We start from the raw sequence: 24,842 nt of genomic DNA, 5'->3' as shown, positions 1-24,842 counted from the left end.
GGAAAATGAAAGGCAACTTGCGCAGTAGAGTTGTGCTGTGAAAAAAAACAGCTGGGGGAATGATGGATGAACCCCCTGCCTTTCCAAAGACACTTCCTATCCTGTCACTGAGGGTATCTTGGCAGAAGGCCATGGGGAATAGAGGAGAGAGGACAGACTTGAATTCCTTTTCTTCTTATTAGAAATATGGCGTGTCCCTAAGTAGCGTCTCCCGTAACTTGTAAAATATATTGGTGCAATGTTCCGGTGTTTCCAAAAGCACATTTTGACAGGGATTACGTGCAGGGACTGCATCATTCAAAGGCGATGGATCTATACCCTACTGAGAGACTTACTCTCCATCACGGATTTACCCAAGACGTGTAGAAGTGTCTCCCTTAACTCCCTTCCCCAAACTCTGCCTTTCCTTGCAGCGTTTTGAGCCGCTAACTTGCAGTCTTCTTCCTCAACTAGCACACGCTCCTTCCGACTGTTTTCCTCCTGCGTCCTCACCACTTTTTTCGCGGAAAGAAAGCAGAGCGTGAGTAAAGCAAGCGGCGGGGGCTGACCCTCTCCTCAAGAGCCGGGCCCCCTGCCTGGGGGTCGGCGGGGCGCTGCCCGTCCCTGGGCGCTCCCCCTCAGCCCCGGGCGGTGGCGGCGGCTCCCCGCTGCCCTCGGAGGCCCTGCTGTGACGCTTTCCAGCCGGGGCCGGCGTCACGGAGGCTGCTGGGCGACCTCAGCGCCGCGCCTTTCGCCACAGCAGCCCGTGGGCACAGCGGGCTGCGGCCACCTCCCGTCGGAGCCAGCCGCACCGACGGCTCCCACCAGGGGCTGCTCCGCGCGCACCGCTAGCGGCGCCCCCTGCCGAGCGCCTCCTCCTCCTCCTCTTCCTCGCCTTCCTCCTCCTTCTCCTCCTCCTCATCCTCCCGGCCAGAGGCAGGGGGAGCCCGGGAGCAGCCGGCCGGCAGGCAGGCGGGGTCCCCCGGCCGTCCGCCCGCGCTGACGTCAGGAAACTTTTCTCGGCGGCTCCGAGGCCGGAGCGGAGCGGGGAGGCGGCCGCCATCACCCGCAGGTAGGGTCCCGGGGGGCGGTGGGGGTGCGCGGTGCGGGCAGGGGCAGCGCCCGGGGGTCTCCCGTTGAGCGCCGCTCCCAGTCCGGCCGAGCAGGCGGCGCCCCGGGGGCGGTGAGGAGCCGGGCTCGCTGCCCCAGGGGGCTGCGGGGGGACCCGGGGGTCGCGGTGCCCCGGGAGGCTGCGGGGGGAGCCGGGGGTCGCGGTGCCCCGGGAAACTTCCCGCAGGTCGCCGAGCTTCGCTCCTCAACTCCCACCCCGCGACGAGCTCCGAGGGAGCTGCCCGGGGGGTGCTGAGTCCCAGCCCCAGCGGGTCTGGAAGTTTGGGGGTGCTGCTGGCTTGCAAGTTACCGGGGGTGTCTGCACGGAGAAGGGACCAAAAGCATGCCCAGAGCTCCCCGGCTGGGAGGCGAGGCACGTACGGAGGTGATTTGGAAGGTTTTGGGTTGCGTGGAGAGGCAAAATATTTGAACAAAGCATGTTTGGTCTACTCAGTGTAAATATAAACAGGCACCTTTTTTTTGTTTCTTATGTGCGTAGCTGTGCCCCCGCGACTTAGAAATACTTGTGTCTTTTCAATAGTTTTCTTCCCCTACGTATTAGACCGAATCCCAACTTCGGCAGTGCCGCTCTGCTGTTGTGCCGAGGCACCACTCCTCAGAGCTTCAACCCTCTGGTGATAGTCATCAAAATAAGGCAATTCCTACAAGAGGGGGAAGAAACCTTCCTGAAGGTCAAGATTCTGTTTGGTGGAGCACGAACGGAAAAGTTTGCCTTTAATTATTGAACGGCTTAGGCAATTGCTATGTCAGGGACAGCCCCTGATGTTTGGAGGTTTTCCACGTGCACTCAGGGAAAGGAGCAACAAAATAGTGGGGAAAATGGGGAGAGTAAATATGTGGTTATTAGCTGGATGGTTTGGGGTACGTATTTTATTTTTAGATGCGCAGCTGTGTAAGTGGTTATAGGCCCCCTTAAATATTTATCTCTATGTGAAGAGGTAGAATAAAGCTGGTGATTCACAGATTAAAAACCCAGGAATTACGGCACAGTACTGAAGGATGCAAGGGAACAGTCAGGTCTGTGCCTTTAACGGAGCTCCTGAGATAGGGACATTAGTGAAAAGAGTCTGGAAATCAGCAGAAGCAAGGGGTGCTTTAGCAGTAAGGATGTCAGTCTTAGGCATGACCTGGGTAGCGTTGGGCATGTCTTGGAAGTGATGGGTACAGGACCGAAAATGATTCTGATGCCAAAAAAAAAAAAGAAAGAGAGAGAAAAATTCTCGACTGCAACAGTGAACCACTACTGCAGGATCCCGTGTAATGCATTTTAAATCTCATGGGGAAATGCCAAACTGGTACTGGGTGAGCAAAGCTGAGGAAGGTGTAGTTAAAGCAGTGGATGAGACTGGCTGTTAAGTAAACTAATGGTTGGCACCGCCCTGTTGGGCTTTGGTAGCAACCTGTAATCTTTTTGAGGCTTGAATGTCTTTTCAGAATTCAAAGACTGCATCTACTGCTCTGCAAAACACTCACCTGGTGGGACCCTTCAGAATGTCCTTTAGGACCTCATTAAAGTAATGCGCTTATCCTTTGCCTTTAGACAATGTTACATCTCAGTTCCGCAACAGCAGCGCGAGTGGGTGTTTACCCAACGTTTGTAAATATTGCTGGATGCTCTGCAACTCCAAATCAAAAGATTTACTCAAAGAACTGGAGAGGTCAAATACAATAAACTGGCATTTATGTTATGGTTATCAAATTAGTTTTTCTCGTGAGATATGCCCTCAAGAGCATATTGCTTGAACTTGTCATAAGAAAGTAATAAAAGCTGCTGCGTGAAATAATTAAAGGGCAACTTTAACTTCAACAGGGGACTACTGTGTCTTGAAAAAGAACAAAAAAGGAACTCCCTTGTCCTTGAGTTGCTGATGTATTTGACATGAATTGCACAGGATGCTAATTCCCTCGGTTTTGGAGGGTCTGTAGCATGCCAAGAGCCCAAGTGCAGCAGGTTTCCTTTGCAGCATCAGGTGGCTGGGAACCATTGGTCGTCATTGGGGGTGAAATGAGTTGCTGAGGCTTTATGGCAAGTTAATCAGCTCGTGAGACAAAAAGTCCTGGATTAGTAGAGCTGTTGCATAAGAATACACTAATTGAGCACAAATAAACGTTTTCCCCCATCCCCTTTTTAGCATTACTGCAATCTGATTTTGGAAGCATTAAGCGCCTTTAGAGGACCAGCTTGTGTCCCTGTCAGTGCTTTGTTGAAGATGCTCCATGACTTAAATGACACATCAAATTTCCTTGTCTTAGATATTCAAGCGTAGACCCTGCCTATGCCACTTCATTTGCATTGCTGAGGGCCCACGTAGGTTTTTACTTTTCCATGGGCACTGAAAGAACTCTGGCAGTGGTCAGACACAGATCCTCAGCCTTAAAAACACTTTCTACCCAATCCACCCAATCTAATACGCACAAGGTCATCTGAAATGCTGCATCTTGCCAGGTAGTTTCAAAACTTGTTTGTTATGCTGAGCTGAACATCAAGAGAAGGAGGTGATGTTACTAGGTAGATGTTATCCAGATTTCAATAGAGAGTTTATCCAGCTGGAAACTCATCTTGAATTCCCAGGGAAGAGTTTACACTTTAATTCCACCTCCCCTCTGCTGGTTTAAGCAGATGTTCTAATCACCAAGCAATGAGGGTGCTCTGATAACCATCATTTCCTCAGGTTGAAATGGCTTGCTGGTTTTTTGGGGGTATAATTGTGTATTAGGCAAAGAAAGACCGTACAATTTTGTAGCTTAATGATACAGACACTCCTGTAGAAGAGAGACATGATGTGAGTTTGTAACAACCGTATATATAGTGAGCTTTCACCAGAGCAAGAAACAGAGCTCAGGCTTCCCAACACCTGAAGTTTTATGCAGACTACTTGATAATGTGGCAAAGAAGTACCAGAAAAGCCCCGAGAGTAAGATACGGCATTTCATGAACTTCTGTAAAGCAAAGATTACTTCTATTTTTAGAAATGTGTGACTTTTAAGGCAAATAGTTTGACATTCAGAAGTGTCCGATGGTTGTTTCTAGCATGCTGTATTGCTTTAGTGGGGCAGGGCGAGCAGGTATTCCTGTGTCTGGCAATAGCTGTGGATAGAGGAGAGTCATCTCTATGGGTTGCCATCTTCTTGGAATCCCTAGAATAACATGAAAACTTTAGCATTCAAATTCCTGCATGTTATTTTTAGATAAAATGATTTTTTTTTTGAGGACTGCTGGATTCTCTGGAACTCTTCAAGATCTTTCATCTGTGTGTCTGTGTGTGTGTTTTTTTTTTCTTCTCTCTTTCTCTGCTCTCCTGGTTCCCCGCAGTTTTAATGGGGCAATCTTGGAGGAAGACAAAATGCAGTAGCAACATGCAAAGCAGACCCCAGAGTGCTAGCCGCTGTGCTGTTTCACAGTGCATTCCCTTTTTCAGTTTTGTCCTTTTAAATGCAGATCCTAGATCTCCACTTCTTCCCAGCCAGGATGCGTTCTCAGGAACTTAAATCTTGTGCTTACACTTCCCAGGTGCTCAGGGACGCTCAAAATCCTTGCAGGAGCCCAAGCAGAAAGCAGGGCTGGGTGAGGCAGAGGCTGCCCTGGCTGGCAGCAAGAGGCTGCCCCTCTCACCCCTACCCTGTGGTGCACAGCATCCTCTGAGCTGCTCCTTGGCTGCCCTCTGGAACTCAGGATTTTCCTACACCTACAGGCATACGGAACACAATCCGTGGATTTTCTCTTTTGCCAGATTGAAGAGATTGTTTCAAAAGACCTTCTTTAAAAAAAACTACATTAAAAAAAAAAAAAGTACAATGCTTTTTTTCTTCATCTGTTGTGAAATCTTCTGGAAAGCAGAGCAGAAGTGAGGTAATGAGCCTAGATAAGTGACTGTGTTCCCAATAAAAAATGATTTTTCCTGCAATCACATCTCAAAATGTAGTTTGGAACAGCAGTCATCTTTGCATGCCAATTACATTAGGAGTTGTTTAAAGAAAGTTTGGTGTGTCCTCAAACCTATTTTCTTAATGTTTGTCCGGAGCATCTTTCCAAATGCCTTGCTGTGCAGATATGTGCTGTCTCTAATGCCTCCTTCCTACATGCTGTGTTGGCAGCCGTGTGCATTCAAAGATCATGAGTCAGGTCCCATAACAAAATTATGAAATGGGCTTAAAAACAGTACAGGCTTTCACTTTGTCCTTTTCAAATGTTTAGCGTTTTCTTCTTTCTTTAAAGTTTTTTTTTTCTTTTTTTTTTTTTTTTTTTTTCAGTTCCTTACATCTGAAACTTGATTATGTTAAATGGTGGTGTGGTTCTTTTTCTTTTTTTTTCTTTTTTATTTTTAACAGAAGCTCAATTTCAGGTCTTAAGTCTTCTAGAAAAACATGTCTTGCAAAGCTTGCACTAAAATCATGAATGATGGCACCACCATGTCTGAGCTTCTGCTGATACAAGCTGCAGTTTTAAATGGGAAAGTACGTCAAAATATTTCATTGTCACTCTTGCTTATAATAAGATGCTACACAGGTCTCTGCTGATGGTTCTGGCTGCTTGTTCATGTGCTAAAATCAAAGCAGATTAAATCCCAGGCCTGAAGATAGCAGCTGTTAGTGTGTCTTTTTCTTCTGCTTCCCACCTCATCGAGTGACAGCATGGGCATAGTCTTCACTTGAAAGCAATGGGCACTTGGTGTCCAGCTAGGTGGTGGTTTCATCTCACAGGGTATGGCACGGTGTGGTATGCACGAGTGTGTGTCTGTATGCAGCTCATACCTAGTTCAGAGGAACTGCAGTTAAAATAACATGGAAAAATATCCCGTTAAAGTAATGAGTAATAGTGAGAGATGAATTGCTTATGGTTTACATATAACATGGTGCTGAATCTTTACTCAGGACAGAAAATGGTAGCAGGGGGCCATGTAGCCAGCAGAAAGTAGTTTGAGAGCCTAACCCCCACTATCGCGCCCCTTAAGCTGTTTCACATGTGTGAGCTTTCAAGGAGCGTGTACAGGGGATTTGTAAGCACAAAGGTCTTTAACATCTGAGTTTAGTATGATCTTGTTCTTGATTTAGGCAGCCTAAAAATTGCAGTACTAATTTTGTAAGCTGTATGTTGTGTTAATATTCAATTTCTTCTGTTGTGCAAATAGGCTTAGGATTGAAGAAACACTTTTCCAACAAATTCTGCAACTGGAGCTGATACTAATTCTCTTATCTTTCTGTGCCATACAGTAATTGCACTTAATTGTCTGCTTCTGCTATGTTGTGTGGTGTGAAATGCAGTATGTCAACACTGCTAAACTGCAACAGCAGTGTTTATAATGCTGATGGTATTGAAGAAGAGAATTTGCAGATCTCCCACCTAACTGGATGAAACAGCTCTGGTGCAGCTGCCAAGGCAGCCCTTTTTATGTATTCCGGTAGTGAGGTAGTGAAAGCTTTTTTTTTTTTTTTTTTTCTCTGTATTGTTGTTGTTGTATCAAGTCTTCATGATTTTTTGTGTCCTGTGTCAGACTGTTAAGCTGAAAGGCATGGAAAGGCATATCCATAGCTAGGACGGCAGAGTGTAAAGGAAGTAACAGTCCCTCAGAAATGCTGGAATTGTCATGAAATGGCTTAATAGCCTTACAATTTAGTGCAGCTCTCCTAACTTGAGTCTCCTTTATCTTTTTTAAGGCATTTCAGTGTTTTGCAGACTCGGAGAATTCACCTAAAGAGGTTGCAACTTGTAAAAAGGATTCTACAACCTTCCCTCAGCAGGTGGCGATGGGAGGCTCTGGGCATCTTCCTACATCCCAGCTTCCCTTCCCTCCCAGTCGACCACTTTCTATGCTGAAAGGTAGCCAAAACTCCCATAAAGAACGGGAACTAAAGCTGTTTGTTTTCTGTAAGCTGCTTGGATCCTTCCAGAGGTAGAAGGAAAATACCAGCTGGAAATCATGAGGGAAGAAGAATGGTGTGATTTTGTGTTAAGGTTGAAAATATACTTTGCCTGTGGTTAGTTCAGTGTTACAGTTTACACTTGAATGAGTATATAAAGAAGGCAAATTAGAAGAAATACAGAGGAAAGCAAGCGGAACTGTAACATTTGACAAATTGTCTGCTTGTCTTACCCCTGCAAAAAGGGGGGGAAAACCCTTCTATTTAAGTTTTACCTGGGTACATGAGGTTTCAGAAATGCATGGGCTGATGGGCCTCTCATCCCCCTTCACATGGAAAATGACATTGTGTCCTCAGAACCCCCTTTTTGTTTAGTTTCAATGGGACTCTGCATACTTTTGTATTGGTTTTTACTGGAGCAGCCTGAGCCAACACACGGCTACAGACAGCAAATCTGCAGGCGTGGACAATTCAGCTCAGCTGCATTGTATGAGCTGTAGTGATCATCTGTCAGGAGATCACGGCACAGCTGACAGCACTCTTGATTGTTTCTCTCCAAAAAGTGCTGGTATTTGCTTTGCTTTTACACTGACTGGCAAAGCAGGAGCGATGTGACTGCAGAGGGGACAGCACTGCCACGAGGCAGCAGGTATCGGTGGCAGCAGGCAGAAAGTTCAGGGATGACTTCAGGGTGTCGTGGTAAGAAGAAAGCGAATTATTACATATTACTTAGTGATAATACAGTGCTGAGGTACCATATTTCATGTATCTAGGTGTTTAAAATAGGTAAGTACAAAATATGGCAATTTACATTACTTATATATGAATATTTTATTTACAACTTTAACCTCTTTTGAGATGCCACTCATACTGGGGGAATCTGGGATGCCTCAGGCAAGTGTAGTATCAGCAGGAACAGTCAGCATCCGATCTCTGCATCCAGTACGCTGAGGTGCCAAGCCGTGCTCTCACTTCATTCTTGGTAAAAACATGGCAGTGATTCCTCTGTGATCTCTCTTGATATCCCACTTAGAAAACATCAACATAATGGGAGGTAAAATCTTAAATTATAAAAAGTAAGATAAAATCCAAGTTAATTCTTCGGGTAGCTCCCACATCATCAGAAAAACATTGTGATCTAGGTACTGTAATGGCTAATTCCTACAATGTTAGAAGAGCTTTTATAGGGATGTGACTGGCATAATCAGTTTCTAAGCAATTGGAGAGCAAGGACATACTTCACGGTGCAAGTCCCAGGTTTGAATGTGATATGCTTAATTCCGCTCCTCTTTGCTAACGTAACTATGGATGTCAGAGCACAGTGTGCTTTACCTGTGGTGCTTACCATCAATACCTCTTCTGCTTTCCCTTTTCCTACAGACCTGTTGCCAATGTGTGTTACAAGATTGCTGACATTTTACCTAATGCATTTTATTTGCGAGTGGGTTTGAAGAATTTCCCTGTTTATCTTCGTCTTGGGTGGGATGTTTCTGTGTAGAAGTGGTAAGCCGGGTCTTAACTCCTAGGCTGTCTAACACAGGTGGTAGTGACCAGATGAACACCAGCTTCGTTGCATCACTCTGTACTGCTTCATCCATCAGTTTGTGTAGGGATCAGGGAAAATGGTGCTTTCATCTTCTGAGGCTTCGGTTCTGCTCTGCTCATCAAAATAGAATTTGTCATGTTAGTAAGGAGTTCTTCCGTTGGCTTTAAATGGAGGCAGGCAAGGAGGTAATTTGCTTCTGCAGTCTTCTTCTCAGGTTTGAAGAAAATACAGAATCAGGTCATATTCAGATAATTTAAGGATATTGCACTTTATTATATAGAGGTTTTCTTCCTATTCTTGGGAAATACCCTTACTGTTTATTATTTTGTGGTTTATGAGTAAAGCCTACATGAGATTTTTCTCTCTTCCCACTCTGGAGCTGTTTCCTCTGCAGCATTGTTAGGCTTGATTGGAATCTAGGAACTTTCTTAGTAGTGAGTCAAGAAAAAATATAAACAAAAGCTGGGCAAGGCATAGTGGAGGAATGGGAGAGATTTTAAATGTGGTTTAAAACCTTCTAGCTCTAAGATAGAGGTACAGTTACCTCCCTGTCCATGCACACCTTGTGCTTCCTCTTAATTTTTTCACTTTTCTTCTGTTGCCCTTGCTCATAAGTATTTCTCACTCTCTTGTGTTGTGCCTATATATGGTTTCAGTTTGGGATTGTCACATTTTTTGGCCTTGTAACTGAACAGTGGTTAAAAGGTGTGAAGAAACTGACCACAGATTAGATATTTAGTGAAAGGTAAAGAAAAGCATGATTAAGATTAGTGGAATGTATTTGAGATGTGTTATGTTACCGGCATACCCATGCCTTCTTAAAACCTGAAATAATCTGTTTTCTATTTAATCCAAATCACTTTCATTTGCTAAGTCATCTGGAATTTACTTTTGCTGAATGAAGTTCTTAGATTGCTTAGCCAAATGGCAGGGGAAAAAATGTCCAACTACTGAAGAATATGCCTGGATATTAAGGAACAAAATAAAATGCTAAAGATCTCAGTTCTGAAAGAAATAAGTGGTTGGCTAGAGATAAATGCTTTGAATTCGTTATGGTGAGTTTTGCCAGATGTTCTTAAAGAGTGTTTGTGTACGTTGTATTTACTGTGGTGTTTCTCATACTTGCTGCAAGGCATGTGTATTTCTAGGTCATTTGATCCTGTTTATGGTCTAAACACTCCCCCCCCCCCCCCCCCCCCCCCCCAAAACAGCAGTATCCAATTGTGTACTATGTTCAGCTGCTTTTTAGAAGATGTGATCCAAACATTAAGTCCCATCCGGCGTTTGTGTATGGTAAAATGAATAAACTATATTTCTTCTCAGCTGGCAAATTCGCTTTGAATCTTACGATGTCTTGATAGAGATCTGAAACTTGCATTTTGCTATGTACCTAGGAATGCCTGACATGGTACGATCCTTAAGGAGATATTGCACCTGAAAGACTTTTTTAAGACATGCCTGGAGGAGACAACTTATCAAGTGTACTCTCAGCCTCAAACAACATGGAAGGGTGAATGGCAGAGAGATCTATGCTCTGTACTAAAAGATCTCATCAGTCACCTGAAAACACATCAGTTATTCCTTTATAGTCTGTCCTGGTACATGTGTATTAGGAAAACCCATGTTTGTATATGGCAAATACTGGCTAGAGCAGCAGCTGATGCGTGGTCATCCAAAACACGGCTTTTCCACAATTATCCTGTTACTAGTTGTGTTGTGTCATGGATGCATTAATTCTGTTCGTCTGTGCTTTGATTTCTCAGAGGATGTTTCTTCTCAGGCTATGCAACTCTGCAGGTAGCTTGACACAGCAGGATGCTACCGACAGGGTGCTCGAAGCCTTTTCCTATCCATTACCACCTTTTTCTGCCTGGAGCACCTTCCTCTGGGCACTGGCTCAGGTGTGTGCAATATTGCACTGGGAATCGGGTCATGTAGGACCAGGCACTTGAAGGGAGGGACAGGACAATTCACATGTGTTCAGTCTGATGGTGGAGCAATAGCATGAGATGACACAAGGTTCCTTTTCAAATTAGCACATGTACAATGTGCGAACCTGCAGGCCTTCATCCAGTGTGTGCAGGATTTTTTTGCTGCTTGCAGTAGAGTTTGTCAGCAACCTGACCAGAACAGGTTCATGCACGTAAACAGTCCTTTTCTATCCTTCACTGATGTAGTTTTATATTCTGCAAGGCACGTCCGCTTTAACAAGTGAGGAAAAACAGTGCTGTATTGTGGAAAACACAGCTGCTTCTTACTATACCCAGTTTATTAAGCTTTGTCATAAATTCAAGTTACTAGAGATGTATATTGGGGAGGTTTGTTTATTTTCCTGCAAAGCTTCATCAGAATAACACAGAAGTTTGTTTTTCTGGCTCCTGCCTTTCTTTCAAAATGAAAAATGCATTGACTTCTAAATACAATAGCATACTTATTTTATTCATTAAATAATAACTTGTTTTCTTTGGGTTTGATTTCTTATGATTTATTTTTTTTTTAATGTAGACTTCCCTGAGTGGCCCTGCTGACTGCTTAAAGAAGGGAGACTGATAGCTTTCTTTCCTTTTTTTTTTTTTTTTTTTTGGTTATTCTCTGTGATATATATTATGACAATAAATATTGTGGATGCAGTGCTCCTTCCATGGCTAAATAACCAAGAATGCCTTGGTCTAATTTATGGTGTTGTATGTTGCCTTATGTCAATCATCAGGCTGACTGTCTGTTGTGGAGATTGATTTTAATGGCAAAAAATGTCTATTTCTCTGGCAGTCCAAACAGATGAGTAGGATGAGTAGTCTTAAGTTCATTCTGTGTGTGCTTGTGCCTGTCCTTCTTCATCAGAGCTACTTGGAATTGCCTGAATTTCATTTGCCAAATTTGATTGCCAGATTTCATGTGTTGATAAGAGATTAAGACAAGCTTGTATTTAAGATAGCTACTTCATGTTATGAAATTAAATTTAGCTGAATACTGATCTCTGCTGAGAATGGAAGCTGATACTCCTCCTGTTCCTGTTTAATAGATCAGTTGAGGGAGAGTATCATCATCGTGTAGAATAGATTCATGGGCTGAGAGCTTTTTGGGCCAGAACAAACAATGTGATAGTTTTGGCTTGTCCAGGGACTTGCGGTTGTGGCAGCATCCCCGCTCGATAAAACATGCTGTAGCTGAAGATTCAATTTGCACTTGGAAGCTCCACTGTTTTAAGTCCTATCATAGCGTAGAGCAGAGTGTGCCAGTCCTTAACTACTTTTCAAGGGATCTTTTTACAGTTAGTGGTGGTGCTGCTGCTTGGATAGAGAAGGATTCTGGTGCTTTGGGGACTGATTGCTCTTGAAGATGAAGGCAGACCATTTAAATGCTTTATTTTCAGACTAAGCTCTAGTGGAATTAGGCTGCAGTGGAGTCATCACATTTCTTCCTTTTGCCTTTCTACCTGCCAATAATTTTGAAGTGTTGGCCTGCTCCGTTTTTTTTTTTTAATACATTTCACAAAACCTGATGAATGGGTAGAAGAGAGAGATTGGTATTAGCATCCCTGTGAAAGATGTGTGGCTGACTGGAGAATGACGTGGGAGAAACACTGGATTCTCGCTTTTTGCTTGAAGCCTGCTGATTTTTAGTGACAGAGGTACCTGTAATTTTTACCTGCTGAAAACACTTTTCCTTTGCTCTGAAAAAAATTACCCATTAAGCCCTGTCATTGCTGATGAAACCTAGCTAGTACCTTATTTTGGACTGAGCTTACAGGTGCACAACATTGTGAAATTTAATATTGTTCTTTGTCATGCTCATGCAATTCACTCAGTCTCCTCCATTACCTATTATTTTTTCTATTTTTATTGTATTTTATCACATTCTCTTGTCCTGAAGTTTAGAGGGCTAAACTTTCATTTTAGCCCTCTTCAGTCTTTTTTCAGCAGACACAATCCTTCACTTAGGTAACTGCGCTTCAGCAGAACTGGTATGAGACATTCAGTGTGTGTGTGTGTGTGTGTGTGTGTATATACACATACAGTATATATAAATCTTTCTTGCCCAAGTCTCCTTATATAAATAATCTTCATTCTAGATTTGGGGTGTGTATGTGTAAATCAAATAGTTTGCCCATTTTTCTGTGGGAATTTTCTATTTGCCTGAGGAACTTGTATGAACCCCATGTGCTCCCAGAATTTGCAGTTATTTTTTTTCATACAGATTCCTTCAGAAACCCGGGTGGTTTTAGGACTGGGCAGTATGTTCGGTTGTCTTCTGTGTTTCTTATTAAGGAAAAGCTTATGATGCCAGTTGGGCTTGTTATTTTTCAGGTATTGTTTCTATATACTTCTTTGTTCAGCAGTGTCCTTGGATGACCCTTTTCTCTATGTGCAATATCTGAACTTGTCAGTGTTTTTTTTTCTTTTAATTACTTTTGTGTTTCCAGAGCATGGTATGCTGTAGTGCTTTCCATAAATAAAAACTAATGGAGTTGGAAATCCCACGTGTTGTCTCTGCTGTGTCTGTTCTCCCTGTACGAGCAGCTACACAGCAACGCCTGTCCTGAGGCTTTGAAGGTTATTATTACATGAAAGAATTTTGGGATCTTCTGTCTTTTACAGGGGAGCTTCCCAGGGCTTTTTCATCAAATGTGCTTGTTGGATCGGTAGCTCTTCTATATATTCCTTCTGTTGCTTGTTGTTTGCTGCTTGTTCATGTTTTTTATCTAGGCTTGGAGGGATTTTTTTTTCTTTCTTGTTATTCTTTATATTTGAATGATCCATAAAATTAGTTCCATACATTTTTAGTTATCTGTTCCATCTGCTGAAGATTATTTATTTGTTTGTTCCCCTTCATTCCCTTTATACCTCTGTTTGCCCACCACGTTCTTGTTAACCTTGCAAACGCAGGTCTTGGCCACTGATTTTTACAATCCCATTTGCTCTGACTGCTGCAGCTCAATATCACTTGAGTGTTCATTTCTTCTTGCACTGAAACCGTATGCATATCTCTCTGCACTCCCAGTTTGTTTACCGGAGTTAGTGAGAACTTAATTGATGCAAGCAAGAATTCAACATTTGGAGGAATATCAGGCACGTTTGGTTGTTGTGCCTGATCTCTGTCTGTGATTCCTCAGGAGTAAACAAGGACTGTGGATTCCTTTCATGTCTGTCTCCTCTTTAGCTGTCCTTACAGAAATGCTACTGCATTGCCATGGCAGGTCAGACTCTGCCTTTTTAACCAGGAATACAATTTTGGTCTCTACCATGTTTCATAAATATTCGTTTTCCACGACCACTCTGGGGCTCTGCATTCCTAGATTTCTAAGCTGATTTTCAAGATTTGGTGCAGACTTTGGATGATAAAATAAAACGTACCCAGACCTCTTGGATTAGACATGATCTAGTGCTATCATCTAGATCAAAAGAGAAGACAAATCCTGTTCTAAATTGTTTTCTCTTCATCTGCTGCATTGCAATGATGTCATGTAACAGGACATTTTTAACCTCCTGTGGTTTTTAATACTTAATGTGTTGTACAAAGGAGGCTTTTCCTATTATTGTTCCCTTGTCCTCTGTGATGAGAAATGCAAATGTCCTGCACAAAACACCCTGTGTAATTTTAGCTGGAATATAGTGCTGAGCTGGATAATGAGTAGGACTCTTAAGATACAAGTGTGATAATACCACAAGTTTCAGCAAGGTTTTCTGGAGATTTAAGGTAACTGTTAAGGCCAATATGCTGTATGTATGTTTTTTTCCATGTTTTCAAGTTAAAAGAGAAAACAACTGTTAAAGTAAAAATGAATCTGTGGTGTAGGTTTCAGTCTAAACAGTAATTATATATATATATTTTTTATTCTTCTAAAGTGAATACAGTTCGTTAATCCTTAATGTCCAGGGCTTTAAAATAATAGTATCATGCCATTAGTGTAACAACTGCCAGTTCAGCGTCCCGCAGCTTTTCCAGTTCTGAAATGCACATTCCGAGTGCAGTGATAGCTGTGAAAGGAGAATACATGTAATTGTGCTGTGCTCTGGACTGCAAATGTAGAGCGCGATGAAAGACCTCCTTGTGGTCTAAGAAGGGTTTTGAAAGAATCCTTCGCCTGAAGGGAGGGCACTAGTGAGCAGATTAGATGTTTCGCTGTGACAAAGTGGGAATTTGGTGGCAGAGAGATAAAGGTTTCTCCTGTGAGATTGCCTATACCTGCGTCCATTTGGTCCATAGGCTAAGCTATTGATAAAACTTGAATTTATATTTATTGCTTAGAATTGCTTTTAGAGTTATTCAAAGATTTCAATATTTCAACCTGCTGTTGACATGACACTTGATCACCTTGATCCTGGCTACTTTTAAAATATATTTTTTAGTTGTGACAAATAGCCTGTCTTAGTCATATCACTTGCACCAGCCGAAAGGAGCCTGTCTGCAAAGAACACTGAGAACTCTCTCAGAACATTATACGTGTTCATTTTGGTACAGACAAAAAATGTCTTGTCCTATTTGTGTCAGTAAGAAGCATTCTTTCCCCCAAAAGGAAAAGGTTTGTGTTTGTAAATCCAGGATCCTATTCTATATTGTCCAGGAATAACTGAAGTGTCTTTTTATGCTAGCTAGCAAGTACATTATCGTGTATAGTCCACGATAAAGAAGAGGCTAACATACTGCTTAAGTGGTTTGTGATTTGTTTAAGGAGCTGCTTTTGTTAAGATAAATCTGAATAGTTTGCAGTTTCACAAAGGTGGCTGGCTGTGAGTGGGTGTGCTCCTTCTGAACATTTGGATTTGCAAAGTAGCAAAGCGAATGTCGTTTTTTTTAGTTGTCTTTTTTTTATCGTTTCTTCAATTGGTTGTTCATGGCCATAGACCTAAGATTTATGCTGAAATTAATATCTTTAAATCTGTGACAGTTTTTAGTAGTGCATGTGGTGCTTTTCTAGGTGTATTTTTTTCAGTTCTATTTGCTGAACCCTGGCTCTCATTGCAACAGTACAACACTGATAGCAGGGGCTTAAAGAGGGAGAAAGAAGAAATACATATTCCTGCAGTTCTATTTACAATTCTATTTACAATTGTATTGTATTTACAATAGAATTTCTGCAATTCTATTAAGAGTCTTATAAATTAAGAAAGTGTGCAATTCTGTGCTTGAGAATAAGACCATAATTATTGATCATATGTGTTGATGAGACACGTCAGGTCAGACAGACCTGAGCACATCAGCTTCTGATTTGTGCAAACTAGCTGGAAGGTAGCTCCATTTCAGAAGCAATGGGTTTATACCTCCAGAGTAATGTTTTGTGCTTTAATACTTCTGTGAAGAGAATTCAGGAGAAGGCAGAGTGTTTGACGTAATGCGGTCATAAACACTGTGAAGTTTCAGAGGTTGCACAGGTCGGCTAGAATTCGGAGTCATGACATCCACCACAAGTGTGATGTTAAGAGGCAGCCTGTGAGATCTCTCCAGTTTCAGTGCTGCACCTAAATATTAGTGCCGCTCCGTTTCTTCTGTTCAGTTTTCTTTTTCTTTTTTTTTTTTTCTTTTCTTATTTTTTTTGTCTGGCTGTCTCTACACTTGCTGTTAGTTCATGAGCGTATTCAGAATCCTCTTGCAAATTCTTGACAGGTACAACTGTTAGATTATTGTGTTAGATTTTCAGGCAATTGTGCTATACGTTATTTGGGGTAGCATATGTTGAGAGCGGCCTTCGGGTTCATTTTCATATTTGCCAGTAGGCTGTAATTTTGAAAAGGAATAGTTTGTATGTTAGATTGAGAAAACTGTAGGTTCGTGTAAAAACTTCTATCTGTCATGCAGATGCTTGCTTTGGACTCCCTCTGCATAAGTAGTAGCCTGGGGATTTGAGGTGGCTTCTGTGTGAGGCTGTATTCTTACTGATTTATTAAGGGTCTGTGTACATATGGAAGTAAACATACTCGGCTTGAATAATTCAGTCGAATTCAAGTGAATACTTTCAACTTGCTGTGTGTGCCTAATAGAAGGGAAATGCTGGCAGCAGAAGGAATTTGGAGGGAACAGGAGAGCAGAAGCGTGAGAGAGGTCTGGCATGAATATTGGTGTGTCTCAGGCAGTCAGGTTGTGATTTGCAGACAAATACAGCTCTGTTCTTGGTAAGAACAGATAATAACTATAGGAGCTACTACAAAGCACAAATATCCTTCAAATGTGTGAAAATGCTGAAGTATTTGCTTATGTTATTATTTGATTTCCATTACAAATGTAAGCGTTGGGGGTGAAAAATTATCAACCTGGAAAAAGATACTAAAAATATGACTTAGATTGCAAACTGTGTATGAAGTCTTCTTGGTTACCTTGAGACATTGGCGCGTTGCACCAGCATTTTTCAATATCTTTAAACAGTTGGTCAAGAGTATGGCTATAAAACCATGGGAACTGGTGTACCTAAAAGGTCAACTACTAACCTATGGCAAGGGAAGGAGAATGAGTTGGGAGCAACTGGAGTGGTTTAGCAGGAGTTGCTAAATCCATTGCTGATGGAGCAGTGATGTGTTATCACAGCATTATGCTGTGGCCTCTCAAAAGGAGTTTTCTTTCTTTCTTTCTTTCTCACTTTGTTTGCTGCTTTATAATACTACTTTTTGATTGAACTGGTTTTCATGACTGATTATATACTTGTCATTCTGGAAGCATCTTCAAGTGAATCATAGCTAGTCCACGAAATTGAGGCTAGATAATAATCTTACTTCTGCTCTCTCTACTAGCAGTGGTGTTAGTATGCACATCGTAAATGGAGATGATGGAATTTAACTTCCAAAGTTTCCCAAACACTTTCCACTATATAACCCGACTTTTAACTGAAAATTTTTACTAAACTCTTATCTTAAATTTACCAATATAACTTGAGTTATATTACTAACAGGGAGAAAAAAAAATCTATTAAAAAACAAAACACAGAAATAAACCTCTGAAAAAAATATATATATTTAATGTGGTTTGGTCCAAGTTGTAAAGTGTCAGAAAACTTGTATTAGTAACAAGTAGTATCATTTTTCTCATACCAGTCTTATATGAGGGATATGCTTTCTACTACTTTTGTATTTAGGAAATTTGTAGCATTCATTTGTATAAGCTAAGATTTCCTTCAGGTTCATATCTAGAATAATCATAGAATACAATTTGGAAGGGAACATGGGAAGTCTGCCCATCCCTTCCATGCCAAAGTGAGCCTGTAGTCAGAAAACAGAGAGAGGAAAACTTGGGTCAAGATTTTAGGGCAGGGAGTCTGGCGATGAGAGGAAAGGAGCTTGGACTAGGAGCCAGTACTGGGTCAAATTGTAAATCCAAGGGGAACAGAAGACGGAGATCCATTGGGAAGATGTACCTTGATCAGAGGAGGCAGATGTCAAACGAAGAGCTAGTAATTAAGGTAAAATTTGGACTTGGATAAAAAGATAGAGATGACGAACTGAGATGGTATTAAAAATGGTCAAGGAGCACTGTGGATGTTTCCTAAGTGAGGAGGGACTGGGAATCAGGGTGATAGTGGGGCAGCAAGGGGGAGGGATTTGTGCAGCCAGTCTGGAGAACAAGCACAAAGATATTGGAAGGGATTTGGACAGAAAGGGCTGGTCTCCCATACAATGGGAAGAAAAAACTTTGTGCTTGAGAACTTACTTGCCTCTCCAGAGTCTGGAATTCAACTTCATCAATCAGTTGTTCTGGAGAATGTGATTTTCTCCCTGTTTCTGCCATTCAATCCTGGTCAAGATGCTCTAGAAAGCTCTTCACTTCTGTTAGAAATACTTGACTTGAACTCCTGGCTCTGACTTCTAGAAGTGTTGACATGGATGTATCTGAAATCAAGGGCAGCTTGCTTTGTATGTGAACTACTCCACATCTTTTAGCTCTTTCATAAATAACACCTGAGGGCTTAGACACATGTTTCTTGGCAGATGGCTTTAGTAGTTTCTGCCAGGTTTTAGTGCACCTGCAGCAAGCAAGTGTAGTCTTTGAGTGCACTCTTGTCAGTGCAGCACCAGTCAGGAGCTGTGTAATCTACCTCTTGCTGGAGTAGGCTGCTGGATATTGGATAGCAAGTGTCTTCAATTGGGACCTCCAACTCTTCAGTCTGTTAAATGCTGAACAGCCACTGTAAAATGAGGACAACACTTTTTGTGAGGGGTTTTGGGTTTTGAAGTGCAGTGCAGTTTGTGGGCCATCGAAGTGCTCCAGTGAGAGCTGCCGTAGAGCTTTCTTTCGTGAGCATCAGCTGTTTTCCAACTCTGCTTTTAGGAGTTTGTGGTGAGCAATGCACCGGGCTTTGCAATTAACTATTGAACAAGTTACACATTTGGGAAAGAGCACCCATTTTGTGTGATGAATGAGTAGCAGCCCTATAGAAACAGTCTTTCATTACATAAATGCATGCTGTCATGACGTATGTCTGTAAAGGGATCCCAATTAGGATCACATAGCACTGTTGTGACATTTTACAGTTTCTGAATGATTACTAACATTGTTCAAGCATTGCATGTAGTAATTCACCTGCAAGATGAATCACAGAATCACAGAAATTCTAGGTTGGAAGAGACCTCAAGATCATCGAGTCCAACCTCTGACCTAACACTAACAGTCCCCACTAAACCATATCCCTAAGCTCTACATCTAAACGTCTTTTAAAGACTTCCAGGGATGGTGACTCCACCACTTCCCTGGGCAGCCTGTTCCAGTGTCTAACAACCCTTTCGGTAAAGAAGTTCTTCCTAATATCCAACCTAAAACTCCCCTGGTGCAACTTAAACCCATTTCCCCTCATCCTGTCACCAGGCACGTGAGAGAATAGACCAACCCCCACCTCGCTACAGCCTCCTTTAAGGTACCTGTAAAGAGCAATAAGGTCACCCCTGAGCCTCCTTTTCTCCAGGCTGAACAAGCCCAGCTCCCTCAGCCGCTCCTCGTAGGCCTTGTTCTCCAGGCCCCTCACCAGCTTCGTCGCCCTTCTCTGCACCCGCTCGTGCACCTCGATGTCCTTCTTGTAGCGAGGGGCCCAAAACTGAACACAGTACTTGAGGTACGGCCTCACCAGAGCCGAGTACAGGGGGACGATCACCTCCCTAGCCCTGCTGGTCACACTGTTCCTGATACAAGCCAGGATGCCGTTGGCCTTCTTGGCCACCTGAGCACACTGCTGGCTCATATTCAGCTGACTATCCACCATCACTCCCAGGTCCTTCTCTGCCTGGCAGCTCTCCAACCATTCCTCTCCCAGCCTGTAGCTCTGCTTGGGGTTATTGCGCCCCAGGTGCAGGACCCGGCACTTGGCCTTGTTGAACTTCATGCAGTTGACCTCAGCCCATCGGTGCAGCCTATCCAGATCCTCCTGCAGAGCTTTCCTACCCTCAAGCAGATCGACACACGCGCATAGCTTGGTGTCATCTGCAAACTTACTGAGGGTGCAGTCAATGCCCTCATCCAGATCATTGATGAAGATATTAAAGAGGACTGGCCCCAGCACCGAGCCCTGGGGGACGCCACTAGTGACTGGCCTCCAACTGGACTTGGCTCCATTCACCACGACTCTTTGGGCCCAGCTATCCAGCCAGTTTCTAACCCAACGAAGCGTGCGCCAGTCCAAGCCAAGAGCAGCCAGTTTCTTGAGGAGAATGCTGTGGGAGACGGTGTCAAAAGCCTTGCTGAAGTCAAGGTAGACCACATCCACAGCCTTTCCTTCATCCACCCAGCGCGTCACTTTGTCATAGAAGGAGGTCAGGTTTGTCAAGCAGGATCTGCCTTTCATAAACCCATGCTGACTGGGCCTGATCGCCTGCTTGCCCTGCAAGTGCTGCGTGATGACTCTCAGGAGGATCTGCTCCATGAGCTTCCCTGGCACTGAGGTCAAACTGACAGGCCTGTAGTTTCCCGGGTCAGTCCTCCGGCCCTTCTTGTAGATGGGCGTCACATTTGCTAGCCGCCAGTCAACTGGGACCTCCCCTGATGGCCAGGACTACTGATAAATGATGGACAGTGGCTTGGCCAGCTCCTCTGCCAGTTCTCTCAGTACCCTTGGGTGGATCCCATCCGGCCCCATCGACTTGTGCACATCCAAGTGCCGTAGCAGGTCACCAACCAGTTCTTCATGGATAGTGAGGGCCACATCCTGCTCCCCATCCCCTTCCACCAGCTCAGGGTACTGGGTATCCAGAGAACAACCGGTATTGCCGCTAAAGACTGAGGCAAAGAAGGCATTAAGCACCTCCGTCTTATCCTCATCTCTTGTAACTGTTTTCCTCCACATCCAGTAAAGGATGGAGATTCTCCTTAGTCCTCCTTTTTGTGTTGATGTATTTATAAAAACGTTTTTTATCTTTAATGGCAGTAGGCAGATTGAGCTCCAGATGAGCTTTGGCCTTTCTAATTTTGTCCCTGCACAGCCTCGCAACATCCTTATAGTCTTCCCTAGTGGCCTGCCCACTTTTCCAAAGATTATAAACCCTCTTTTTCCTCCTAAGATCAAGCCACAATTCTCTGTTGAGCCAGGCTGGTCTTCTTCCCCGCCAGCTCGTCTTTGGGCACGTGGGGACGGACCGTTCCTGCGCCATTAAGATTTCCTTCTTGAAGTGCGCCCAGCCTTCCTGGACCCCTCTGCCCTTCAGAACCGCCTCCCAAGGGACTCTACCAACCGGTGTCCTGAGCAGCTCAAAGTCAGCCCTCCAAAAGTCCAATATAGCGGTTTTACTGGTAAGAGACACTAGCATCACATCATTCTGCTTTCACAAAGGACAGAGCCTGAATTTGGACAGGTGGGACAGAGCTTTGAAGCTACCATCAGAACCACTGACCATGCTTTTTGCTCAATGGGCTGTGCAGACAGTGAGGCCCGCCCAGCTTGCTGAGGGAAATAGCAGCCCAGGCCTCCGCTGCTAAGTGCTCTGTTGTCCAGCTCTTTTAGGAAGAGGCTACTTGGCTGTCTTGTAGCCTTCCTGGTGTTCAATCCCTGCAGAGTTATCTGGTGTTTGATTAACCCCATTGCTTCTGCCAGAGTGAATATTGGGAAATGCTGCATGTGTAAGAACTGCGCCTAGGTTGTAAAAATTAAATACACAGAGAACTGAAATATCAGCATATGGCTCTGTGTTAGCAATCACAGGGATTAGTGGTTAAGCTGGTATATTGTATCTGTTTCACAAATGTTTACATTGATGTTGATGCCAGCCAGTGTTGTGGAGACACAAAGTGCAGTGTGTGGCAGTGATCTTGAGCTATGGCTCTATAAAACAAACCAGAGATATGTTTGCTAGCATAGCCAGTCCTAACCCATGCTGACAGGAACATTTCTTCCTTCAAAGAAAAAAATGAAGTGACTGAGGCCACTGTCGCTCAGTATTTTTACCCTTCTGTGTCTGTTTGCAAACAGCCTGCAGTGCTTATGTGTTACCTTGCTGTCAGCTGAGGAAGTAGAAAGTTGGTCTTGTAGGATGCTGCTGCGTCTGATGGTCAAAGATTCTGACAAATGTCAAAAGTTGAGCTATTGCAAACAAATAACTGCGTTGCACTGTCAGCTGTTTGGTCCTTGGAATCCTGTGTCCTTTGAAAAGAGAGATCAGCTAGTGCTTTGTTCCTTCATAATTTAACGTGAGATCATTGCCAGCTGGGATGTAAATTTTTAACTTTTTACATTCAACATATTCAAGTTTTAGAATTCTTCAAGTTTAAGCAAGCCTGGAAATAAAATGATACTGATGCTTAAATAGAACCTGGCATATAGATTTTGAAATGTTTTGGAATGTTTTCTCATTGACCGAGTACATGAATAAACAAAATACACAATCTCTTTGTGTGTTCCGAAAATGCAGGCAGTTCTGTGCTGGAAGGCAGCTTGAAAAGTCATGCTGTTTTCATGAAACTTCATCCACTGATCATTGTCCATAAAAATCAGTGGAAAAAACGCTATACTTCCAAATGGCCTCTGGATCTAACTTCTCCCAAGTGGGAAGAATGTGATAACTTTGTATTAAGCTTTGATGGGTATTTAAGCACCAGAATACCTAATTTTTGCTCTACTGCTTCTCCCATTGCAGAACCTTTCTCATTGGAAAGTCGCCTCTGAATAGTATGGAGATTGGAGAATGATTTGTTTAAATTAGGGATACAAAATGGAGCTTGTTTTAAAGTCATTGTGAGTTAGAGACAGTTTTCTGGAAACGAATGCATTAAGCTTTTGTAATTGTAACCATGAATGTCTACGGTGAATAAAAACAAAACAATAATTGAAGTATTTCTGGTTGTGTTCTTCCTGAAACTAAGACATGATTAGTAAGTAATTAATTGCCAGTGTTACGTCTTTGCATGCTTTCCACTGGCTGCATCCCAGAAGTATTGTGTTGTTTTTTCACAGTGGCGGAAAAAGATGAAGAGCTTCTTGCCATTGTCAAGCTCAAGTGGCAGAGAGCATGGGTTCCTGTGACAAGTCCAGAGGGTGACTTGGGACCTTCTCCTGGGTGTGTAAGCTGGTAGGCCAAGCACTGCTGGGCTCTTCTGTGTCTACAGAGTTCTCAGTGAAATGAGGTGTGGCCTAAAACTTGAGGTCCAAATGACTAAGCTCACATGAATGTCAGTAAATTTTTAGTTCTTTCCCTTTTGTTTGGATCAATCTATGGAAACAGCAATTTTCCAATATCCTAAACTTAACCTTGGTGATGTTTGTGAGAGCAGGATACATGTACAATGGTAAACAAACCATTTTTTTTTCCTTGAAGAACATTGTGTTTCACACATCTATAGATGCTGCTATCTATATATATTTTCAATATGAACCTCTTCAGAGCACTGAAAACAATCTGGAAAGTTAATTGTCAGCTTTATTTCTCCCCATCTTCAGAGGAACTGCTTTTGTTTATTAAAACCCATTTTTCAATCTGCAGTATTTGGGGAAATAGATTGTTGATGAGCTTGCTAAGATGACTCAACATGTTGTTCAGATGGTAGACATATGCACGGCCCCTAAACTAGACATTTTTCTTCGTGGATATTCTTTATCTCACTTTCACATACTGTTTATTTTATCTGTTGCTTTACTTTTATTTCATTCCTTCCTGACTGGCTAAAGAAGACATTTCAGTGATTTGTAGTAACAGCTCATAAGAGCCTGTTCACTTCTTTGAAGAGTTGTAGTGGATTGTGTCCAAGCGAGTGCATACCTCTCCCATATTTTTACATGCATTCCACCCTAGGAAATTAATTAATTTGTTCTTGGCACCAGTGCAGTTTTCATTTGCAGGTTTAAAAACAAAGGATTAACTGTGTTACAAATCACCTCCTGGTTTGTGTTTGACCAACTAGTAGGTTAGATAAATCCGATATTCAAGAGTCATTAAAATATGCAAGCATGAATTTAAGGAATTGAAGTGATCTTATTGGATCAACTCCTCATAGCTCGTGATTGTGGCTTCTGGGTTTTCTGACAGATACCTTTCAGGTGAGATGCAAGGTAGGTGGGGGAGAAACCAAGTTCAGTAATAACTCTTTTTCTGAGTATTCTAGAGTATACTGAATATCTACACCTGATCATAGAAATGTGCTGATAGCACTAACAGGTAATCAGTTGCATTGGGTACCTTATGTTGATAGAGCTAATTTGTATTATGTATCTGCTTGCCTGTTCCTGGATGAGGAACAAGATGACATTTGATTATGCTGGTTACACAGGAGAAAGCCTAGGAACACTTGGTAGTTCTTAGAGCTTTTTCTTCTCCAGATTCTGTCTGCAGTGCAGTGTGCTCCCTTTGATTTTGTGGTGATGGTAGCCACTGAAGTAGGAAACATAAATTTTAAATTTTAGTGCCTGGTGATGCAGTTGTTTCAGCAGTCCTGGCAGTGCGGATGTTCATCTACAACAACTTTATCTTAGGGTCTCTGTAGGCAGAAAAAGTCTTCTGTGTTCATCAGCAGTGTGCTGTGCCCAAGAAGTCGTATGATTGCTGGTGGGTGGGGAAGCCTTTGTTTTGCTGACTCAATTACGTGCTCAGGATCAGATGTGTAAGGCTGACTTGTTCGTGATCAATAGAGTGCGTATTGAGTTCACAGGGTGCTGATTTGTGGTATCAGCTGTAGCCACTGAGTAGGAATATGATTCCTTTTATATCACGGTGTGATTGACAGGTGTAGCGATATTGTAGTGAAGATTGTTGCAGCTTATATAACCCATCTCTTTCGCCATCTGAATGCTTTCCCTTGCCACTTCAGGGCAGATGAAACGGCACTAATTATGGAATAAAAGAAGCTAATCTTTGTCCTAGACCACTGCGTGTAAGATCTTTCTAACCAAAATGCCTCCACAGACTTGTGTCAGCTTTTGGTACTAATTTAC

General features: G+C 42.9%; 1 protein-coding gene across 4 annotated transcripts in view; it reads left to right on the top strand.

Moving 5' to 3' along the window:
* The first annotated feature begins 768 nt into the window (after positions 1-768).
* The window catches only part of GULP1 (GULP PTB domain containing engulfment adaptor 1), a 152,782-nt gene continuing 128,708 nt past the window's right edge, over positions 769-24,842 (top strand). For 2 of the 4 annotated variants that reach the window (XM_082763740.1, XM_082763741.1), the window contains exon 1: positions 770-1,051. The gene's annotated coding sequence lies outside the window, so the exon portion shown is untranslated. Of the gene's footprint in view, positions 1,052-24,842 lie in introns of all 4 variants that reach the window. The other 2 variants (XM_082763743.1, XM_082763744.1) reach the window with 2 other exon arrangements.

Source organism: Aythya marila (assembly GCF_965140915.1).
Source record: "Aythya marila genome assembly, chromosome: 6".
In the NCBI taxonomy this organism is placed as follows: Eukaryota; Metazoa; Chordata; class Aves; order Anseriformes; family Anatidae; genus Aythya; species Aythya marila.
This window is presented reverse-complemented; position numbering and strand designations above follow the sequence as displayed.